The 23,165-nt window shown below is 41.0% G+C and overlaps 2 long non-coding RNA genes across 4 annotated transcripts; both read right to left on the bottom strand.

The window, feature by feature from the left end:
- Window positions 1-270: 270 nt before the first annotated feature.
- On the bottom strand, window positions 271-11,921 carry LOC111095155. 2 transcript variants are annotated; one of them, XR_005353452.1, is made up of 5 exons: window positions 10,480-11,921; window positions 4,609-4,653; window positions 2,962-3,151; window positions 2,612-2,680; window positions 271-926 (listed from the first exon to the last, which is right to left on the bottom strand). It is a non-coding gene; the product is annotated as an uncharacterized LOC111095155 (long non-coding RNA). The 2 variants fall into 2 exon arrangements; XR_005353453.1 differs by having other exon boundaries at window positions 271-923.
- A 509-nt stretch (window positions 11,922-12,430) lies between these two features.
- LOC111095152 lies at window positions 12,431-22,780 on the bottom strand. 2 transcript variants are annotated; one of them, XR_005353451.1, is made up of 4 exons: window positions 22,679-22,780; window positions 22,104-22,427; window positions 21,577-21,687; window positions 12,431-12,476 (listed from the first exon to the last, which is right to left on the bottom strand). It is a non-coding gene; the product is annotated as an uncharacterized LOC111095152 (long non-coding RNA). The 2 variants fall into 2 exon arrangements; XR_005353449.1 differs by having other exon boundaries at window positions 22,211-22,427.
- Window positions 22,781-23,165: the final 385 nt, after the last annotated feature.

Here is a 23,165-nt window from a genome sequence, read left to right as displayed (position 1 = left end):
TACCGAGAGGGCATGCGAACAGGTGTGCGTGTGTGCAGAAGGAGGCAGTGCAGCCGAGTGGTTGTGAACTCTGGAGTCAAGTAAACTGCATCCACAGCCTGGACCCAGCATGCCTCAGCTGTGATGCCTGAAATAAGTTACTTAACCATTTTATGCTTCAGTTTCCCATCTAAAAAGCTAGGCTACTGACAGCACCCTACTCTTAGGGCTGTTAAGGAGAATTAAATGAGATAATATACACAAGCATACAGCACAGTTCGAGGTAAAAGTTGTGTTTTAGGCAGAACTCAGCAAATGAGAGTGAAAACAGGCAAGCATATTTCTATTTCCAAATGTCTCCGTATTTATCGCTTTTCTCTTTGACTTTCACAAAACCAAGCCCCTCCAAGTCTTCTAGGATCTTCTCCCCTTGCATTTTCGATCCTTGGCTTTCCCTTAGATGTTCCATTTCACCTGACCCAGTGGAGCCCAACACCTTCCATACACGTTTTGTAGCAACTGCCAATCGAGAGAAGAAGGTTTCGGGCTCGAGTCTGGAGGTGAAGGCGGGCACGGGGGCAGTGTGGATGTGGAAGATGACAGCAGAAAATTGCGATCATTAAAACGAATGAGCTCTCTGAAGAGAGAGGAGCAAAAGCCTGGAATGGAAGTTTGGAAACGTGCGCCGGGAATCGAGGGACCTGCACGGGAAGGCAGGATTCTCCCTGAGGTCCTGGCTCCTCCACTCCCTTACAGGGAGCCTCATCCCCGATGTGCTGTCCTTGGCTCTCTCCTCCTCACTCTCGACACTTTTCTGGCTTCCTCTGTGACATCATCACAGACGACACCCACATCGCTGTCTGATATTTCACCCCAGTGTCCAACTTCACCCCGAGGTCACTGGCCGGGAAGCCCACCAGCTACCTGGAACTTGTCCTCCGCATCTGCTGAAAAGCAGTGAAAGGAGAGGCAGGTGGTCAGTAACGTCAAATCCAAAATGGTCTTTCAGAGCGACCTACATGGCGAAGCAACAGCAGACGTGCTTTCCTGCTTGTTGCTCTATTTTCAAATGTAGCGAACAGCCAACCGAACTTTAAATGCAAACTTCAGATGGTGTATTGGCTTAGGCTTTGCATATTTTCTTCCTTTCTACATAAGGTGAACTTCATGCAACCCCAAAAAGGAGAGGAGAGTCGGCAGTGATCCCTGACGGCTGGATTGCATGGGCAGGGGAACCAAACCAAAGAAGCCGATCTCACCAGGGACGCAGCCCTCAGCTCTCTTAGAGCCCAGGCTTTGTGATACAGCCTCCTAGGGCCAGGCTCTGCGTGTTTATTTACAGTAAAGGACACTAATCTTACAGATACGGACTGGTAGGTTTCTACATGTGAATCCACTATGTGGCCACCACACAAACCAAGACCATGGAATAATTCCAGCCCCCAGAAGGTTCCCATGGGCCCTTCCCCAGTCAATATTGTACCCTCCCCCCGAGCCTGCCCCGAAGTAAATGCCACTCTGACTTCTACCATCAATGATTACTGTTGCCCACTCACAATCGCCTAAATTGAACCATCTAGTGTGGACTCACTCGGTTGTCTCTAGCTTTTTTCTTAATATCATGCCAGATTCATTTTTCATTCATATCATCGTGTGTCTCGTTGGTTTGTTCTCCTTATTGCTGTGTTGTATTCCATTGTACAAATGCCACAATTTATTCATCCATTCTCCCGTTGATGGACATTTGGTCTGCTTCCAGTTTTTTGCCATTGTGAGAAAGCTAGTGAGAACGTTCTCACGCATGTCTTTAGTCGGTATGCACTTGTTTCTCGTGTGTGTGTGTGTGTGTGTGTGTGTGTGTATCTGAGACTAGAATTTCTGTGTCATAGGGGATGCACATGTGTGACATTGTAAGAGACAGCTGAAGAGCCTTCCAAAGCAGCCAAACCTGTCTATTCTCCCCCCGGCCCTGCTGGAGGATGCTCGCCATCCGCATACCCATCCGCATACCCATCGTTATTTGGGCTTAATCCCCTCTATACCTTCATTTCATTTACAGCAGAAGAGTATATGGTTTTCTTGCTAAGTTTTTTTTTTTAATTGGAGTTCAATTTGAGTTGATTCTTGCTAAGATTTTTCAGGATCAAGGTTTTCTTTCAAATATCATCTGTCTTCTAGAAGGAAAATATAAAGATTCTATCTCACCCACCAATGAGAAGGAGGTGATGATTTTTTTTTTCACTGCTTCATCCTGCAAAGACCTTGAGATGCTTCCAAAGAGGTGTGCGCCTCCACGGGAACAGAGAGAAATAAGGCCGTGGAGAGCACAGGCCTGAGGCCTAAAACTGCTGGCTTAGGAGAGGGTTCTAATTTGCTACATACCATGGTTCAGGAACACCATCGGGGACGGGCAAGCAGGAGCTCAGGAGGTGTCCTGGCCCACACAGAAGCCGGTGGGCCAGCAGAGCCACCGCGAAGGCCACCTCCCCGGCCTGCACCAGGGGCCACTCGCACGTGGATTTTGGCAGCAGCCGCCTTTTTGTTGTCATTAGGATGTTCCCTCCCCCTGGCTGTTCAGAGGTTTCAGATGAAATTTTTCTGATGTTTTTAATGAAAGATGATATTTGCTTACCCATCAGAGAAGATATTTCCTCGGCAGGAATGCTGTCGAACATGTTGCCTTCACACCATGACACAAAGTCTAAAAATCACAGAGAGACTAATTACTCTAGGAAAATTACACCAAAAGACCTATTTCCTCATGATGAAAATGACAGCCTGGTGCCCCGTTACCTGGCCCGATCGGGCAAGTAGCCGGCGCAACCCGCTCCAGCGCTTGGCATCCCGGGCGGCCCAGGAAGGAGGCACCTGGGCCCCGAGTGGCTCAGCGCAACCTCAAGGTGAGCTGTCAGCTAAGTGAGGTCTAATTACAAGTCTCAGTTCCTGTATTTATGATGGTGACAGACGGTAACCGGGGCTTACCTGCATCCAGACGTGGAGCCGCCTCAGCAAGGTTTTCTCTCTTTGTGCCAACATCTGAGTTATCACCTGGGAGCTTTGACGTTCAGTGCTGGCAGCGACAGGTGAGGGCCACTCCCCTGGGCCACTCCGCCTTGCTGCTTCTCACCAGCTCCTGGGACCAAATGGGTCTATTTCTCACCCCATCGATGGCCTATTTAAAGAGATCGAGGGGTGCCTGGGTGGCTCGGGTAGTTAAGCATCTGTCTTTGGCTCAGGTCATGATCCCAGGGTCCTGGGATCCAGCCCCAGGTCGGGCTTCCAGATCAATGGGGAGTCTGCTTCTCCCTCCCCCTGTGGCTCATGCTCTCTCTCTCTCTCTCTCTCTCTCAAATAAATAAAATCATAGATGATAAATAGATGATAGATAGATAGATAGATAGATAGATAGATAGATAGATAGATAGATGATAGGATTCTTTTCCACCTTAATAAGAATTTAAATCACTTCCAATCGCGTCCCTTTCTAGTTAAAAAAAGATCACATGTTGTATGATTACGTTTATATGAAATGTCCAGAGTCTGCAAATCTTACAAACAGAAAGTAGACCGGTGGTTGCCTTGAGCTGGGAGGACTGGAGGGAAATAGGGGGACGCTGCTAATGGGCACAGATTCCTTTCTGGATGATGAGAGCGTTCCAAAATCGACTGTGGAGATGGTTGCACATATCTGCAAATATGCTAAAAACCACCCGATTGTATACTTCCAACCGGTGAGTTGTACAGCATATGGATTGTCTATCGATAACGCTGTTTTAAAGAATCACTTCTTGGGCAGCCCAGGTGGTTCAGCGGTTTAGCACCTGCCTTTGGCCCAGGCCCTGATCCTGGAGACCTGGGATCGAGTCCCACATCGGGCTCCCTGCATGGAGCCTGCTTCTCCCTCTGCCTGTGTCTCTGCCTATCTCTCTTTCTGTGTCTCTTGTGAGTAAATAAATAAAATCTTTTAAAAAATAAAAATCACTTCTTTTTATCCGTGGTCCTTTTCCCCAATGCAGAACATGTCAAGTGTCCAAGAACAGATGAGGAAGGTTTGGAGTGGAGAGTAGATGGGGGAAAAGTGGGACCGTTTTGTTCCCCTGAAATCACACTTAATAAGGCCAGTCTTGATAATGGTATTAGAAAGGGGGCAGGGATTCTTGCTTGATGTGAACTGGTGTTGCTCAAACTTTTCAAACCCATACCTGTTTTTGACATAAGGTCTCTTGACTTCCTTTGAGCAATTTGAAATTTCAAAATAAATTAAATATTAAGATTACGGGCAAAGCGAAGCAATTGGAGATACTTCTGCACCCTCTTCTCTCACTTGGAATCGTGATACAGAGTGAGCATTACATTTTGTTTCTAAAACTGCCTGTAACTTTCTCTCGTATTATGTCAGAGCTGGAAGCAACTTTACGATATTCCCTTTATCTTTAAAGAAATTCATCTGTCATCCATGCACTAGGACCTGGGGTTGAGGAGACAAGAGGGGGAGAGAGGGCTTGAATTGGGTAGGGAAATGAGGAGGAAGAGAAGGATGGGTCTTTTCTGGGGGAAGGATAAATTTGAGCAGAAAGGGATTTAGAAATAGAGGAGGGAGATCAAGTTCAGATATGAACTTATCCATACCTTAGGATATCATCATTGGGAATATTTCACTGAAGCATCCTCCTCCTGTAGGAAAACATGAAATGTTCTGTTGTCTAAGTAATTGACAGCATTAAGGAATTCTTATTAGTTTTTTGTAAGCATGATAATGCTGGTGTGGTTATGCCTTTTGAAAGAGCTATTATTGGGGTAGCCTGGGTGGCTCAGCAGTTTGGCACCACCTTCGGCCCAGGGTGTGATCCTGGAGACCCGGGATCGAGTCCCACATCAGGCTCCCTGCATGGAGCCTGCTTCTCTCTCTGCCCGTGTCTCTGCCTCTCTCTTTCTCTGTGTCTCTCATGAATAAATAAAATCTTTGGGAAAAAAAGAGCTCTTATCTTTTAGAAATGCATACTGACATATTTATGAAGAAAATTATCAAATACATAGAATTTGCTTCAAAGAAATCTCAGTAATCTGCCCCAAAAGAAGAAGGACAATGTAGAGATGAAAGAAGCTTGGGCATGAGTTGATAATTTGTTAAGGCTGGATGATGGGTACACAGGGATTCATTATGTCATTCTATCTACTTCTATGTATGTTTGAAATTTTCCATAATAAAAAAAAAGAGTTTTAAAAAAAATAATGTTTCCAACCACGTGGAAGACAGAAACTGGATTTATCCTCTTGCTTTAGAAAAATTAGGGGAAAAAATATATATATACGACACAATTGTTTTCAGCCATTGAATAATAGGCAATGCATGACGGAAAAGAAACTAAGTGGGACCTACCATTGCCCCATCGTATTGCCTGGTTCCCATGTGACAGTACAGAAAGGGAGAACCCAAATGAAGCCCAGAATCCTCACTGGAATGGAGAGGACAAAAGTTGGAGTTCTCTTAGTTCTTTTTCCATAGAATATATGCAGAGCAGAGAAGGAAGTGCCGGAGGAAGAAAGAGAGACAGGATGGGAAAGAGCTCCAGAAATCTGGAAAGGAGTCCCATCGCATGCTTGAGACGAAACTATCCAGGGTCAGTGAAGAAAACACTGGAAAACAATCAGCTGAACGTTTCCATAAACCACAAGAGAAAAACCGAGTAACACATAGGACATAAGGTGGTGTCCTCAGAAGGGTTAGTAATAGAGGATATTTAGTAATAGAGATCAAATAACCTTGACCAAAGACAGATTTGGAACTGAATGAAGAAATCTTAAAAACAACCATTGAAAGAATCAAATGGATTCCAAGTAATTTAACTGCATGCCAGAACAAAGCCCAACACATTTAAAGAAACACAGCAAAAGCTAACACGCAACAATGTCATCATCCAATCTGAAATGACCAGGCATGTGAAGAAGCAGGAAACTATGATCCATACCCAGGGGAAAGATCAATCAATAGAGACAGAGCAAGAAGTGGCAGAGATGATGCAATTAAGAGATAAGCATGTCCAAACAGGTACCCTAAATATGCTCTAAATGTTCAAGAAGGAAAAAATAAAAAATAAATGTTCAACAAGGTAAGAAGAAAACATGAACATGAGGAGGAGAGAAATGGGAGATACAAAGGGAATTAAATGAAACTTATAGAGATGGAAACTACAATGTCAGAAAAAAACTTTAAATTCACGAGGTTGAAAAAAGCACCGAAGAGGCGGTCAGTGACTTGGAAACTATCCAAAATAAACCACGGAGAGAAAAGTTAAAAGACAATGAACAGGGTACTAACGATCTGTGGGTCCAACATACTTTGGAAATCAGGATGGGAAATGAGGGGAATTAAAAAATATTTGAAGAAACAAAGAGCAAAGTTTTTTCAGACTTGATGAAAGCAATAGACTTACAGATCCAAGAAGCTCGATAAACCCCAAGCAAAATGAGCATGAAGGAAACTACCCCAAAGCTTTTTTTTTTTTTAAATTACAGCAAGCTGAGGCTAAAAAGAAAACCTTCAGATGAAGCCAAATGAAGTAGATGCATTATATACCCAAGAAAACAAAGAAGAATTTTCCTGTGAAAATCCATGCAAGCCACGAGGCAACGGATAAACATATTTAAAGGACTGAAAGAAAGGAGAAAAAAATGTCAATACCCCCAAACTACATTTCAAAATCTGAAGGTGAAAATCAGACTTTTTCAGCTAGACCGAAGCCGAGAGAATTCACCACAAGCATCCCTACATTACGTGGATGTTCAAGAAAGCTCTTTAGGCAGAACCAGGAGGGGACCAGAGGGATGCCGGGTGGAAAGCTGAATCGGCACAAATGAATGAAGAGGCCCAAAGATGCCTGTGACTCCCTCTTGTCCCTGCGAGCTCAGCTGTGTCTGGAAGGCCACCGGTCCTGGGGGCAGAGCTCTCCCATCTCTGAATGATGGGGGGGCAGCCTCTCTGCCTGTTGTCCCCACCAGATGGGGACACCTGGGGGCTGGACCCCCTCTTTGCAAGGGTGGGTGGCCAGCTGCTAGATGAAGCCAGGCTGGCTGGCTGGGAACCTGAGCTGGCAAGGACATGGGGCACCTCGGTCCCTATTTATTCTCCACTCATTTAGTCGTGTGTTGATTGATTCCCTTATGGAATGACCTCAGATTCATCCAGGAAAGAGGGAGTCTACGTGTGAAAAACAAGCTGGCATTTGCAACACCTCTGCCGCGGTATCAACCACCAGCTCACCGAGTCCTTGCTCTGTGCTAGTTGAACTGCACACCAATTAAGGCTTTCTGAGCAGCAGATGAGGTTACGGAGGAAAGGAGCCAAAGTGAGCAAAATCTGTTCCTTCATTAGAGTCAAACTGGATAAAACACACACGTTTGTTCATATAATATGAAGTTGAATGCTCTCAACTCCCTACGTTACTTACGCGCTTAGATTGTCTCAGAGGAAATTGCTTAACCTGCTGTTCTCTTCCTTTATGGTAAAATGAAGGAACAAATATTATGAGGTAAAAAAGCAAAAAGTTCAAATAATATCTCTATGCTATTTATAAACTTGTTTCTGATTTCCTTTGCTGTTTTTCCGCTTAAACTGCCTGAAGAATCGACATCCTACGTATTTGAATGTGCCATCACTGCGTGTCGTTTTGACCAGTTCATGAGAGTCTCAGAAATAAAATACTAGACAAAAATTGCCAATCCCATTTAAAAAGAAACTCTAACTTGCATATTAAAAAACAAAGCAAAACATGGAGATTAAAGCCTAGTTAAGAGGTTGGTAGTAAAGTTATTGGAAGTTGCTTTTTCGATTTATTTGTTTTAAAAAGTTGCTTACCTGCAACCCCCACTTCTAAGCTCCTTTTTGAAGGCAGAAAGCCAAACTTTATTTTTAAATCTTTTTCTCTTTATACATTAAGCAGTATTATGCTCACATATTAAGGAATGAAATGCTTTGATATTTGAACAGAAATTTTTCTGATTTTTATTATTAACTATTTTAATAATTTGAAAATAACTTCTTGTTTACTTATGAGTATTAAATGTTCTAATAATGTGCTTGGGTTCTCAAGTAACCATTTCAACGAGGTGGGGATTTTTGTCTGCTTGTGTTATAGTTTCCTCGGAATCCCTAGAGCCTGGACAAGGGTCTGGCACAGGGTCCGTGGTATCTCACCATAAATGGTGCGACGAATGAATGAATGAGTTGTGCTCAGCTGTGACAGCCCCAGAATCTTTCCCTCTTGGACCACCAGCCTTTGGAGTTAGCTTGGAAGTGATCTCTGGCCATCTGTTCTCTCTCATTCTGTCCACCAGATCTGTTTACAATATGTTAATGTATTTGATGATGTTATCCACCTTTGACTAATCGCTTACAAGTAGACCCCAATGATTATAACATGAGAACTGGAATGCATTCGCTCACATTTGCAGAGACTTCCTGTACTCACTGGGCTCTCACATTTCCCCATGACTTCCAAAACAGTCACGTTTCACTGCCACTACGGATTCTGAACTCGAACGTTTTCCTCATTTCCGGCTACTGCTTTTCATGTGTTCTCTGGGGCTTACCCCCTGAGAGTAACCCCAAACCAGACCATACTCCAGACTGCAGTATATCCCACAGCAAACCTAAGCCCAACCTAAACTCTAGAAATGCAGGCCGAGGAGCCCTGGGCACGAAAATCCACTTGCTCTTTTTCTGCAAAGTCTGGCTGGCTTAGCTTATCTTCCAGGATCAGAGAAGTCCCACCCGCAGGGAAATTTCCCTGAGCCAGGGTCAACGTCTAGTCAACGTCAACATGGGCTGTCCGCGATGCCCACAGGGTTCTGACACAGGATCTTCCCAGAAACCCCAAGGCCACGTGAGACACGCATTGGGATCAGCAACAGGATCCCTCCATATTCTGGCTTACGTTCGCAAGGATCCAGAAACCCTAATGATAGATGAGATGTGTTGATGGCCTATACGGTGGGAATTTCAAAGGTGCAAATGGGTATGAGTGAGTCAAAAATACTACATTGTTTGGAACATTTCAAAGCAACCGATGCGATATTTCTATTAGTCGCTGGTAATGATGTTAATGTACTAAATGTCATTTCAAACACTGTGCTCACTCTTTTTTTTTTTTTTTTTTTTTTGGAGTGATCATGCAACCCAAAAAGGTACATGTATTTCAGCAAGGTGGTTTGGGTCAGAGAAGTTTTAAAGATTCTAGTCAAAGAAGGTCACTTTTTTGCTCTGGTTGTAAAAAAAACTACCCGTTTTCATCAGAAGATATTTCCAAGTTGTAAACGAAGTGAACTTTTTAAAAGGACACTTAAGGCACCTCAAAGAAGTTGCTTTCCATACTTTCAAAGCATAGTTTGGAGAAAATATGAACATGGATATTTCAGGGCCTTACATATATTGGCCACAGAGCCCTGGGGGATTTTTAAGGAGAAAGGGCTCTGCAGTGCTCTGCACTGAATACCTTTTAGCATTTTCTTATATCAATTGAAAATACCATATTTTTGTAAGCTTTCTGTGAAAGACAAGAAATTGGGTGTATTGTGTATTTATATATTTCCAATGATACATTTCTTGCATTTTTATGTGGCCTGCAGTGAATTTCAGCCCCGGGAATATAAGAAGAAAATCACAAAAAGTTATCAAAAAATGATGACTGTTCTAGAGTTTACTTGCCTAAATTACTCAAGAAATCTGCTTTTTTAAATAATAAAATTCCCACAAAAAGTGAACAATGTGGGACTCTAAATCCACTTTCCAGACTCGCTTCCCCTGTAATATCTGTAATAGAACAATCCTGAATTAGCTGCTACTTTCCATAATTCTTGTCAGCAAAATCTATCAGTAGTTCTAACTCTGATTATACACGCTGGTAATGTAATTAAACGTGTTTTAAGCCTATCTCTGATGTCAGAGTTTCAAATATAGCCACATAAATTTTAGCTATGAGTATTTCATACATAATTTATATATACAAATGTGTTTGCATGTGTACCTGGATTAAGTATAATAAATGTAAATTATATAATTTATATCTATATACGTTTAACTGTGTTTAGTTTCAATCAGACAATGGTTTGATATATATTTTTAATGAGGGAAAATCCTACTGCAATATTAAGATTTTGTGTTTTGCAGACTTCATTTCTTAGTATTTTTTTAATTAAAAAGACAAATACGTTTCAATGTTCTTTTCAGTAAATGTTATGCTTCCTGTTCCAAAACAACCTGAAGTTTATAAATAAGAGTTAATGAATCCAAGAACCACGTTATTCCATGAGCTTGTGAACAAACGGGTTCTAGTCGAAGTAGGATTCTTTCCAAATTGTATTTTCACATGAAACAGTTTACAAACAAATTTCAGGGACAGAGGGATGGCTTTTGTCTTGTTTAGTTTTTCTATATTTTTGATAAACAGAATTAAAATCCTGCCTTTGGAATGACTTAAGAAACGAGCTGGATTTCTAACCCACCACAAAAATGGACTTGCACCAAAGTGGGGATTTCTCCAGCCATCGGATGCTCATCCTGCGTCTTCCTCTTTGAGGGCATTCCAGGCAAGCACGGGGATGGTTCTGGAAGAGTCTGCAGCCTCATGTGATACTTCCCTCATTGAAGGATGAGGGAGCCTACATGGCATCCCTTCCTGAGACCTTGATCAGAAATAGATCCGAGAGGAGTGACACCAACCTTGGACTCTATCACACCGTAAATTGTCTCTTTTGTAATTGTGGCAGACGCTCCCCCAGGTTCTCCCTTCCATATGACTCCCATGATCACTTTATCCTTTCTCGCGCTGCTGCCAAATGGAGTGGAGTTCCCGGAGTTTTGACACCTTGTAAAGACATTCCAGTGGATTCTAGCACACCCAAACAGATGGTGTGAAAGGAATACAGGGGAAGAAAATACAGCCCTCTGCCAGATTCTCATGTATTCTAGGTAACATCGTGTTCCAGGAGAAGAAAAAAAAATAAAAAGGAACTGATATCATTGTTACTGCCTGCTTCCCGAGCCAAGCCACCGTGCTTCTGCCAAAGATAACAACGTCTTTAAGGTGGCTACAAAAACTCCTAACATTCCTGGAGGTAAAAGGCCTGGACCTGCCAGGGGGTATACTACAATACTCGGTATTATTGTTATACTGTGTTACATCGACGCTTACACAAAACAAATTTTTCCCCTCTTAGCCGAGAATGACATTCAGCTCAAAATAACATTCCTACTTCTCTTCCTTGTCCAGTGTGCTGGAACTCTCTCCTGAGCTGCTTCTCTGAGGCTGGCATTGACTTTCTCCACACACTAAGGCTAGTGTGACATGAGAACAAAGTATGTGAAGAGAACATTAAAGAACAAGTAAATGCTTTTTTCCCCAGATACAACCACACACTCACACACACACACACACACACACAAATAAGCACATGAATAGATATTTAACATCATTAGCCATTAGGGAGATGCAAATTAAATCCACGGTGAGATCCCACTATACAACTATCAGAATGTCTAAAACAAAAAATAGTGATAATACCCAATTCTGGCGTGGATATGGAGAAACTGGATGGCTCCTCCATTGCTGCTGGGAATATAAAATGGAAACAGTTTGGAACTTTGGAAAACGGCTTGGCAGTTTCTGTAAAAACTGAACTAGCAACTTCTATACAACCCGGCAATTATACTCCTAGGCATTTATCCCAGAGAAATGAAAACTTATGTTCACACAAAAACCTGTACACGAATGTTTATAGCAGCTTTATTAGTAATAGCCCAAACCTGGGAACAACCAGATGTCCAAAGTATGCAAACTGTAGTTAAACACTATGAAGGGAGGTGGGGGTGGCTGAAAGGGGGCAACAGGAGAGATCCTGGTGGTGATGGAAATGTTCCGGATCTTGACTGCATCCATGTCAATATCCCGCCTGTGAAATCGTATTTGCAAGATGTTACCATTCGGGGTAACTGGGTAAAGGGTACATTGGACTTCTCTGTGTTATTTCTTATAACTCCATGTAAATCTGTGTCTCAGAATAAACAGTTTAATGAAAAAATGTAACTCCTGGGACGCCTGGGTGGCACCATGGTTGAGCACCTGCCTTCAGCCCAGGGTGTAAGCCTGGAGTCCTGAGATCAAGTCCCACATCAGGCTCCCTGTAGGGAACCTGCTTCTCTCTCTGCCTGTGTCTCTTCCTCTCTCTGTGTCTCATGAATAAATGAATAAAATCTTTTAAAAATAAAAAATAAATAAAAATATGACTCCTATTACAATAAAACAAATTCAATCTGTATCTGTATAAAGACATGAAGGAAAATACGGATCTTTTGAAAGATAAATTTGAAGATTATAGTAATCCTAACAGATTTAAGCCCCAATATTAAAATAAAATTTTATATATATACAGACACACACACACAATAGATTACTTAGCTTTAGTCAAGAAAGGAGTCATAGCCTCTTTATGTCTTCATCAACCTATTCAAAAGATGAGAGAAAGGAAATTATGGGTACTTCACCAAGGATATAATGGATGGATGATACAATTAACATTAAAGCAGCACTATGCTCGTTGGGTGTACAAAGATAAAATTATTGAAGCGCCACTCCCTGGTCATAAATCTGGCTTGTTTGGAGGTCATGTAGACTCCCTCATCCATGTCCCTTGGGTACAATGACATGAACTATTAAACGTCTAACCAAAATTAAGGTACGGAATATAGTTTAGAGCTAGTATGCGACCCACATAGATATAAAACTCGTGACCTTGGTCTCATTGCTTTTTCTGCTTGTCAGTCAAACACTCACATTTGATTTTGAGAGACCAAAAGGCCACATTCTATGAGTAGGAGAAACCACCTTTTTGTAAGACCTCTGGTTCTTGACATGCTTACCCAGATTCTCATGCCCACTTCTAATTTGCCATCTTGCCTTTTCTCCAACTCTTACTGGCCTGCTCATTTCCCTTCCTTCTTATATCTTTATTTCCTCCACTTCACCCTCAGCCTAAAGTTCTCCACTGACTCATTGCTTGTCCTGTCGTCCCAGACCTGGGCCCTGCTTCCTCTCCAGCTCAGGTGCCCCTGCTCGGCTACAGCTTTCTCTCTCTTGTATTTGGAATTTCCTTCTCCACAGGTATCTAATCCAGAACTCAGCCACACATAGGCCTAGCTAGAGAGGAAACTATTTTGCTCTTAAGTAGATAGTTTAAACTCTACAAAATTCCATAAATAGAACTGTTTTTTTTTTCTTTTGAATTATATATGACAAGCCCTTCTGTGCTCTAGGACACTTTTCTACTCTGGGACTTGGGCCAGAAAGGGTTGATGAAGACACATATCTTTCCGACCACCTGCCCCATATTCATCTCCCTTCTCCTTTCTAGAGACCCCTTTTTTTCTTTGTGTCTTACCCGGACCTTCCTTGTGTTAAACTTCAAGGGGTTTTTGTTTGTTTGTTTGTTTCTTACCAAGGATTACGCCACACATTTTAGTTAGAATTACAGACACATGCACACATTAGCAGCAGAAGCAGCAAATTTATTTTTATGTAAGATCAAAAAATGATGATCATCTTGTACTATAATCTCTACCTCTCTGCCCCAACCTATATTCTCCTGTGTTCTGGGATCTAAAAAATATATAACTTGTAGGGGAAAGGAGAGGCTCAGGGATGGGTCGTGTAAGAGCTCCAGTCACATAAATAACACCATTTCCGTTAGGGAAAGCTACCGACGTGATTTTACTGCTGCCCCTGACCATTAGTACCAGGTCTCTCGCCTAGTCATTGGTAACAGAAACAGGACAAAAGCAAAAAGGGGGGAAAAAAAGAATCTCTGGTTTTTAGTATACCCTGTTAGGCATGCAATCACTGTTTCATTGTTTTACTTTATTTTTCACTCAACCATTTTATGGTCACTGTGACGACATAGTCCAAACAGGACCATTTAGAAAACAAAATAACCTATAAATCACTGAAACTTCTTAAATGTAAGACCTAGACCACCCCTTTACAATAAAGCCATTTGTGTTTTTCGCTCTGGATCACTTTCCTTGGAAAAGAAACCTGCATTATTTATCTGAGGTAAGAGAAAGGCAATGAATTAATGATTTACGTGGTCACCATAAAGTTAAAAATCAAATGTCTACATCTTTCCAGACCTGGAGTCTCCTCAAGAAAGTCAGTCCTCAAAATGAGTGCTTGGGCCACGGACTGCCCTCACTGGTCAACTAGTGCATATGTGTTTCTGTGAGATTCTGAGAACCCATTGTGGGAGCAACAAATTAAATGAGAGATAGTGATAAAATAGCTCAACAATTAGATAACTTCAAGATTTCAAGTTGCATGTGGGAAAGCATAGAAATTTGTTTTGCCTATAAATGCCCAAGAGATAACATTTCAGTAATTTATTGTTGTATAACAGACCTAATGGCTTGAAACAATTCATTATTGTTCACAATTCTGAGTTGGCTGCACTCGGCTCTTCTGCTCCATGAGGTAGAAGCTGAGGTCACTCACATGGTGGTATTCACCTGGGAGCTCAGCTGGCGCTGGATCATCCAAGATGGCATCTCACCTTCCAGAATCCCTCTCCTGTGACTCTTCATCATTTAGTGGTTGAGCTCAACTTCTTTATCTAGCAGTTAGAGCATCACAGAGAGGCTGCAGCCAAGGTAGAGGCTGAGAGACCTCTTAAAAATGAGGCCCATAACTGGCCCAGTGTCAGTTTTGCCACAGTCTGTTGGTCAAAGCAAATCCAGGCCAGACCAGATCAGAATGGAGAGGAAAGTGCTTCTACCTCTTGATGGAAGGAGGAACATACATGTTCATAGATGGAGTTTGGGGCCATCTTTGGGGACAATTTACCCCAGGTGAGCAGGATAGAAAGCAGACTACTTCTCCTATACTATGCCCCATTTAAAACAGGGTGATTTTAACAGATCTTGATAACATTCATAATTAGAAAATAATAATAATAATAATGCTTGCTTCCTTGCAAACAATATTGTCCATTTTTCTACGACTGTTAACAAGAACCCCTTACTGGCCTGCCAGCGAGCCCCCAAATCCCCAGTGTTAGAGCCTTTGAGTTACATCATCTTCAGAAGCCCTGCCCCCAAATGCAAACACCTCTGTCACTGATGTAGTGTAAACCACTAAGGTCTTCAAGAGAATCAGAAATTTGCAACAAAGTGAGGAAGAGACCTTTGAGGTAGAGTTCTTAGTCCACAATCCATGGTTGGGCTTTGGGCATCTAAAAGACCTTGAAATCACTTTCAAAATGTTGTGGTTGTTATGAGCATTTTTCATCAGTTTCTCAAATGGGGTAAATACCAAAAAGGTTAAGACTCCCTATTCTAAGGACAAGGTCCCCAATAAGTCTCACCAAGGAAAAGGCAAACTTAACAGTTTTCTTTGGTGAGTACTTCACAATGCAACACTTAACTGTCCTCTGATTATCTAACACCTTTCACTTAGGTTTGCCCCCAATATACACTCCGTCTTCATATGCGAAAGGAAAGGTCTTCACTTCTGCTTGCATCCCCCACTGGGCAGAATCCTTTAGAGTCTTCCATGTGTATCTGATCTGGATCTCAAATCATGTTCCCTCAGGATCCTTTCAGAGCTAAATGAGGCCAAGGAAGAGTATGCCTCCAGGGAGAACCCAGGGGATGAGCAGGGTTAGGCTGGCCCCATTCAAACAGAGCAACTCTACCTTCCACTTGGTCTTATACTTACATATACATTTCCCGTTGAAGAATGAATCCTGAGGCTAGAAGTTTGCAAATCACTAACAAGCCCAATGCTCTTATTTTCCAAGGAATTAAAAAATGGTGTTCAGTGGCTTTAAATATTTTTCTCAAAGTCTGGAGCCAGAGCTAGACCAGAACTGTAATTTGTATTTCCTGAAATCTCTTTCTGTAAGTTTTCTAATCAACACACTACTCACTCCCCACCACCACCAAGGACCAACTCTACCATCTTCTCAGACACCAGAGTGTGCCCTCCCCAAACTCCAATGCACATTTTCCTGCCAAGCCACAAGTGTCTGTCATCAGGAAGCAGCCAGTTGATGAGTCAGGAATTTAGGATAAATCCAGGGGGAGAGCAGCCTGGGCTGAGCACAAGAGTGGGACATGGAATGGAAGAATAGGAGAACTCCAAGGAGCCCATGGAAGAGGCTAGCTCCACATTGGTCTCATTAGTGGACGGTGAACCTTGATTCTTCCTACAGCTTTCTTTTTTTACCAATGAATGAATTCAAAGGAGCAATAAACAGCCTTTTTTCTTATATAATGCAAAAACACACGGTCCCTGATCATTTAATTCCTGACAGCTAGAAAATACATTTCAAAGTCATACACCACATTCCAAGCCTTCCAAAGTGCCTAAAGGAGAGAAATGCTAGACAACCCCCAACAAAGATATGTGTATAGATTTCTATACTTGCAGCGTTAATGGGCCTTGACTAAGACCACTGTGATTTTAATACATTGTATTGTTTGATTCCTACTGTATTTTTAAATAGAACATCTCAAAACAATTAGATTAATTAAATATCCACGGGGATGCAGGAAATGTTTTCTTATCACACTTGGGGACTTGACCAGCTCAGCTCCTTAGATTTCTTCAGAACCTCTTAATGAAGGATTCTCACTCCATCGGAGCCTTGACAACTATTTCAATCTGTCATTAGGAAGAACATTTCAGTACCTGGAAAATTTTAAGACTTCTTGAGACTTACATTTGCCAAATGTAGCTGTTTAGTTTAGGGGGAAGCCGTCCTTCGCCATGAGTGGCACACTTTGAACCCTCCTAGCTTATTGTCTAAGAATGCAAAGTGGATCGTGGTCTTGGGGAGTAAAATACAGGTTAGAAAGGTTAGAAAAAGTCACCGAGCAATTTTTATTGTCTATGTTTCATCAAGATACTGAAAGTTGAAAATTTCACCCCGTGCTAATAACACAGTATTAGTTACACTTGACTGCTTTGTTGGAGGCAAACCAACCTCACTTCTGTTCTCTCAAGCCTAAATTCGAAGAGCGGCCAGCTTTTTAAGAAAACAAAAGCTTCCATAATCTCTAGTATAGGCTGGTGTCAAACCACAGGAGTTCTAGCAAAGACCACATATTATCATGAGCTGCAAACATTAAAGAATTCTGGGGCATGACAAGCTCTAAGAAAGAAACTCTGAAAAGAGACTCATTTTTCTCCACAATGTCAGACTCAAGAATAAACTAGCAGTGAACAAGGGGTTGAGAGTTAGAAACGAAAGACTATGGGTTCCTCAGTTTCATGGCCAAGTCATTTTGTAACCTTGGGTAGGGCATTTCATTCATCTAAGGTCTCTATGCTGGGACTGGCGGCTTATTCCCTTTGTGAATGGTGAGTTTGCGCAGCTGCATGAGAGAGTCTTTTTACTTTTGTAGGATTATAGGGCTGTCAGTGTCCACCAAAGACTACCGCTACTCTGCCAAAGCACTACAGCAGAGTGGTCAAGAGCACGGGCTCAGCCCCAGATGACAGGGCTCCACTCACAGCCTGGCTTTCTCCCATGCAACTCTATGACCTTGGACAGGCCATTCCAACTTGCTGCATCTCGGTGTCTGCAACAGTAGAATGGCAAAGATTTAACAATTGTCCTACTGCATAGGGTATAAAGGATTAAGTGTATTAATGACTTAAACCATTTGGAACAATACCTGGCACACCCAAAGTGCTATAAAATAGCCTTTGGCTTTAATACTCTATAGCTTGAGTCAAATGAATCAAACTATTTCTCTTCACTGTTTAAAGACAGTAGATGTCAGGGCCTCCTGCAGCCTGCCCTTATTCTAGCATTTCATGATCCTCACTGAGGAAATTAGATTGTTTAAAATAAATAGAAGCCCACTTTTTCTTAGAAAACTCTGGCCACTACAGTGCATAATAGAATAGGTTTCATTCCAGACTTCAGGTCAGAGATGAATTACAGAGAAGACCGATTCTTTAACTTTTTTCACTGCTTAACTACCTGGAAACTCTGAAACAACAGATCCTATTGTACTAAAAAAGCTGAATCCAGAAATGACCAGAGTTCACAGTATTAAAGAGGTAGGGAATATTAGCAATCATTTAGCTCAACCTCTCTGTTTTACAATGAGGAAACTGAGGCACAGGGCAGTACATGTCTCTGGTTCCTCTAACATACCAGAAATTATACTTAATAACTAGTGGTTTCAAAAAAATAATTAGTGGTATCCTCTCAATATATTTACCTCGGAGGCTATACTCTGCTAGCATTGCTATCACTGTTGGATTGTGTTTTTGAACTTTTTGCTTTTCATGGCTTGCTTAAATAAGAAAATCATCATCTATGCTTTAATGCCAGGAGTTACAGGAGTCATAAGGAAGGATGGAAATGGATCGTATCTCTAGAATAGATCAAGCAAGCTTGTCCTTTGTGGTTACCCACTCCCTGGAACTCGAAAGGATGGGGAGATTTCTTAACCAGTGCCCTGTATTCTGGGAACACAGGACTCAGGGAAAGTTCAACACCTTTGCCACAAAGATGATCATATCTTTGAGGATAATCAAAAAAAATGTACCCAAGCTCTTAAGACCACTAACTGCTCAGCCCCCTAACATGATACTCTTGAAAAGAAGAATGTCATTTGACTATTGTGTGATCTAGATGGATTTTTTTTCCCAACTTATTTTTATCATCTTTTATCTGACAATGACATCATTTTTCCTGGGACACCTTTCCTGCATCTTTTATCTGAAACTGTAAAAAACAAAAAGGTGCTGCATCACTGCTGAAGGAGTTCAGCACCACCTGGACGCATCCACCTGAGAACAATGAGTAAACCTCACATGCTCCGTGCAGCCATCTTACTCATCTTGTTAATAAATCTTGTGCTCTTTGATATAATAATCACCTCCCATTATTGGGAATAGAAAATGTGATGAACTGAATTTCTGGAATTCACTTGAGTCTTGAACATAGAAATAGTTGATTCAATATCAATAGATAAGAATACTCTGCCCCAAACAACATCACTATAAATTATGTGTGTGTAAAAATTGAGAGTTTGAAATTGGATTTTCCTGACTCGTTCATTCATTCAGGTTTTCTCTGCCTCTCATTGTCTTTGATTAGGCTATTTAACAATTCTGAAAAGATATAAGTCAAATTGTAGAAACCTGGTAGTAACGCAACTAACACCTATGCATAAAAATGCAAAAATTTGAGGGCACCTGTCTGACTCATAAAGCAGAGCATATATGACTCTTGATTTTGGGGTTGTGAGTTCCAGCCCCATGTTGGGTGTAGAAATTAGTTAAAAATAAAATATTTTTAAAATATGCAAAAATCTGTCCAGTGGAGGTTTAACTGACACTCCTCTCCCACTGTCAAAGAAGTCAGTTTTGAATTTATTTACACAAAATCATTTTGGCATTCCCAATGACCTATAAATGTATCCGGTCTTTGGAGTCTATTTTGAACCAGTGATAATACTTTTCTCCTTCTCTCATTAATTAAAAAGTTAAATAAAATCCTTGACAAGTGTTCATTTATATTCATATGAGTCATGATTTTACTTTTAAGAAAATCTTTGGGCAGCCCAGGTAGCTCAGTGGTTTAGCGCCGCCTTCAGCCCAGGGCGTGATCCTGGAGACCCAGGATGGAGTCCCACGTCAGGATCTCTGCATGGAGCCTGCTTCTCCCTCTGCCTGTGTCTCTGCCTCTCTCTCTGTGTGTCTCATGAATAAATAAATAAATAATCTTAAAAAAAAAAGAAAGAAAATCTTTTAATACATGTAGATAAACATATGTAAAGTTTCATTAACTTGGACTTATCCTAGAAGGAAAAAAAATCTTTCTTATTAGAGTATGTACAAAGAAAATTGTAATGCTTTTAATACATTCAAGTTTATATTAAGAGATATCTAATAGAAATCAATATTTAATAAATGACTAAAATGAGCATATAATTTTTCTAAATAAATTGGTGTTTCTAGAGCATTTAAACACAGCAGCGTATTTTAAGTGATTTTAAAATCTTCCTCTAATTTTATTTATACTCTCTTTAAAAAGAAAAAATATGTGCTATGTAATGAAAGACTTCAGCCCAATTATTCCAAATTACAAATTAGTGAAATCTTACTTTAATGAAATTTTACATATGTAAATTGATAGAACACTGATTCTTAGAATGCTTGCAATTGATGAGATTGACACCTAAAACATCAGATAAACCACAATGCAGGACTCCCTCCTAAATTGATCTCGATGGGTAATCAGCCAGCCTCTGCCTGAACACATCTATTAACAGGAAGCTCACCCTTTCGAAGGCCATCACATTCTTAAAAGCTTCTATGGTTTGAAAGTTTTCCTTGTAGTTCATCAAAACCTCCCTCCTTGAAACATCCACCCATCGGTCCTAGGTGCAGTTTCAATTTAAACAGACACGTAACCTGTCCTTTATCTTCTTTTTCCTCTAATGACACAAATTACCTGCCATTGGGGACTCTTTTGGGGACAAAACAGGTCAAGAAGAATTACCATAAACTAGGTCTCCTATATCATCTCAAAGTCAAGAGCTAATAATTGCAAGCACAGACGCCTTGGCTACTCTCACAAACTATTCAAATCAACTACTCTTTAAATGTAGAGTCTAAATCACATAAAAACTATATAGTGCTACTCTTTAGCGTTCATGGTATTTCTATAGGTACTCTGTTAAACCCAGAACCTTTGACTGAAAATGAAAAAGTGCCCCACAGCCAAAACACCTGATTCTTTTGAAACCAAGGCAACTAACAACAAATTAAGCCTTTGCCCAATTCCGCCCTATTATCTGATCATTCTAACAATGTCATAGAACCTTTTTTTATGCAGATATTTTAGAATACTTCCATAGTTTGTCAGAGAAATAGCCAGTCTACTGCTTCAAGTGACACCATGATACCAAAGTGGTCCAGAGAATTGCTTTGTTGTGGCACCCTTCATCCAATGTCAAGGCATATTAAAAATAATGCGGAGTTTAAACATGAAGACATCTTACAGTTTACTCCATGACTTTCTCCTTTCATCCATCTCTCTCCTTAAAAGGAAAGACTTGATGTATTGACCTATGACTAGAAATAGATTCTCCAATAGAGGGGACAAGCTGCAGAATGCAGGATCTCCCACTACACCGGTGAGAAGAGAGAAGTTCCTGCAGCTTTTATGGATTCTTTTGCTAGGGAATAAAGAAAATCTTGCCATTTTCCCTATGTCAGATGTAAAAATAAAAAGCATAGAGGAGAAGAATGGGGCCATAAACTTGATACAACGTATTGCAATAGAGTTTCATCAGATAAACTACGGAGACAGTTTCGATGATGCTCTTGTCAGAAAACACATGGTACGATACACTGTATATGTGCCAGATAGCTTCTGCACTTTCAGAAATGTCACTTCTAAAAATGTCTATCCATTTGGAAAATAAGTATGCAATAAATCTGTAAATATTTATTATAAAAGCAATAAGAAAACAGTAAAGAATGAATGCAGTTTCTGACAACACTGCATAAGCTGTTAACAACAGACCTTTGGAGCCGGCAGTTCTGTTTCTAGATCAGGGGCCAGGGCTCGAATGTTGCAGTAAATGGGACCACATCAATGCATTCCGTAGCCGCCCTCCCATGCTAGGAGGTCCACCTAATCAAGATGCCAAAAGATGAGATGTAAAACGTATAGATCTTGTGTTTCTGAATCCATATGTCTTACTTGATCAATGAACCAAAATAGCTACTCTTTGGAATTGAAAAGCTGTAAGAACTTGCTGCTGTTCTTTTTTGTTTTCAGTCCTATAGGAAAGGACTGGGAAACGAGAATGGGAAGGGAATCTCGCAAAGATGAAAGAATATTCACAGTTCTGCGGGGACTTGGGCCACCCTGAGGCTATTCTTTGAAAGCACCCCTTTTCCCTGGGCAATGACCTCCCTGTTTTGCCTGGCAACCCGACCTCCTCAACGGATGGAGGAAGGATGCTTAGGAGCTAGGCGCTGGACGCATAAGGTATGAATGACTTCCTCTGTAAAAACAAAAACAAAACCTGTTTCATATTGATTCACCTTTTCTAAATAACCGTCTTCTGGACATCTTAGCTCAACACTTCTTAACTTAATCCACAGAATTAGAACATCTGCTCCAAATCGAAGATTTACAGAGGGAATTATACCTTCTCCATCTAGAGATTGTTTGCTTCTGATGTCATTCTTGATTAGATGATTTTGGAATTTTGATTGCTTCACATTAGATCATTATGATTTCAAAATGCAGCTTGTAAATGTATTCAGTTCATCAAGGGCTATAAATATAAATCTTCAACTACAGACTTCTCCCTTGCTTAGGTCCTCTTAGATGTTCTCAGGTTCGTGGGAGACCAAAAGAAATATCTCCAAGAAAAAGTGAGAAAGTTCTATATTAGAAATAAGTTTCTAAACATCTGGTCTCATATTCAGGAGTTTTACAATCATGAGCATTTTCTGGTTTTACGTTTAAATTAATGGCTACAGGATAGTTAAGGTTGGCTCTGGAAAAAACATGTAAAAAAATGTAAGGACTACTCATGCTCTGTTCAGTCAAACAATTACATGATTAGATAATAAAATTCCTCTAGATTTCTCTACATGGTTTTGGGTTCTACCTTTGACTTTCTATTCCAAAGGAAACTATCCGTTTCCTATTAGCACATCCTCGCAGTGTAGTGAGATTTGGATTCAACATGGCAGGGGAGGAGGGTGTATCTATTGATAGAAAAAAAAAAGAGAGAGAGAGAGATTTCAAAGTTCCTGAATTAAAATTCAATTTAATGTATTTTAAACCCCAAATTCCCTGGAACTTGAATTACTTCTGTCCTGATTTTAATCAAGTATATATACTCTAAAAGTGTTTAGATTCTATGATTCCACGAGCATTATGTGTTTTACATGAAATCATGTCCCTGCTCCTATTTGCGTTTAAGAACTATAAGAAACAGAAATAACAGGATGTGTACCAGCAAGCTGGTGGGTCAGTTTGCAGGGGAAGGAGAAAGAAGCATCGTTTATTTCCACAAGGCTGCAGTTCAGCATGAAAACTAGCCTACCTGACATGCAATTATGTGTCATGAGTTACAGTGGTAATTAAGTCTC

This window comes from Canis lupus, chromosome 1 (genome assembly GCF_011100685.1).
Source record: "Canis lupus familiaris isolate Mischka breed German Shepherd chromosome 1, alternate assembly UU_Cfam_GSD_1.0, whole genome shotgun sequence".
Classification (NCBI taxonomy): domain Eukaryota; kingdom Metazoa; phylum Chordata; class Mammalia; order Carnivora; family Canidae; genus Canis; species Canis lupus.
This window is presented reverse-complemented; position numbering and strand designations above follow the sequence as displayed.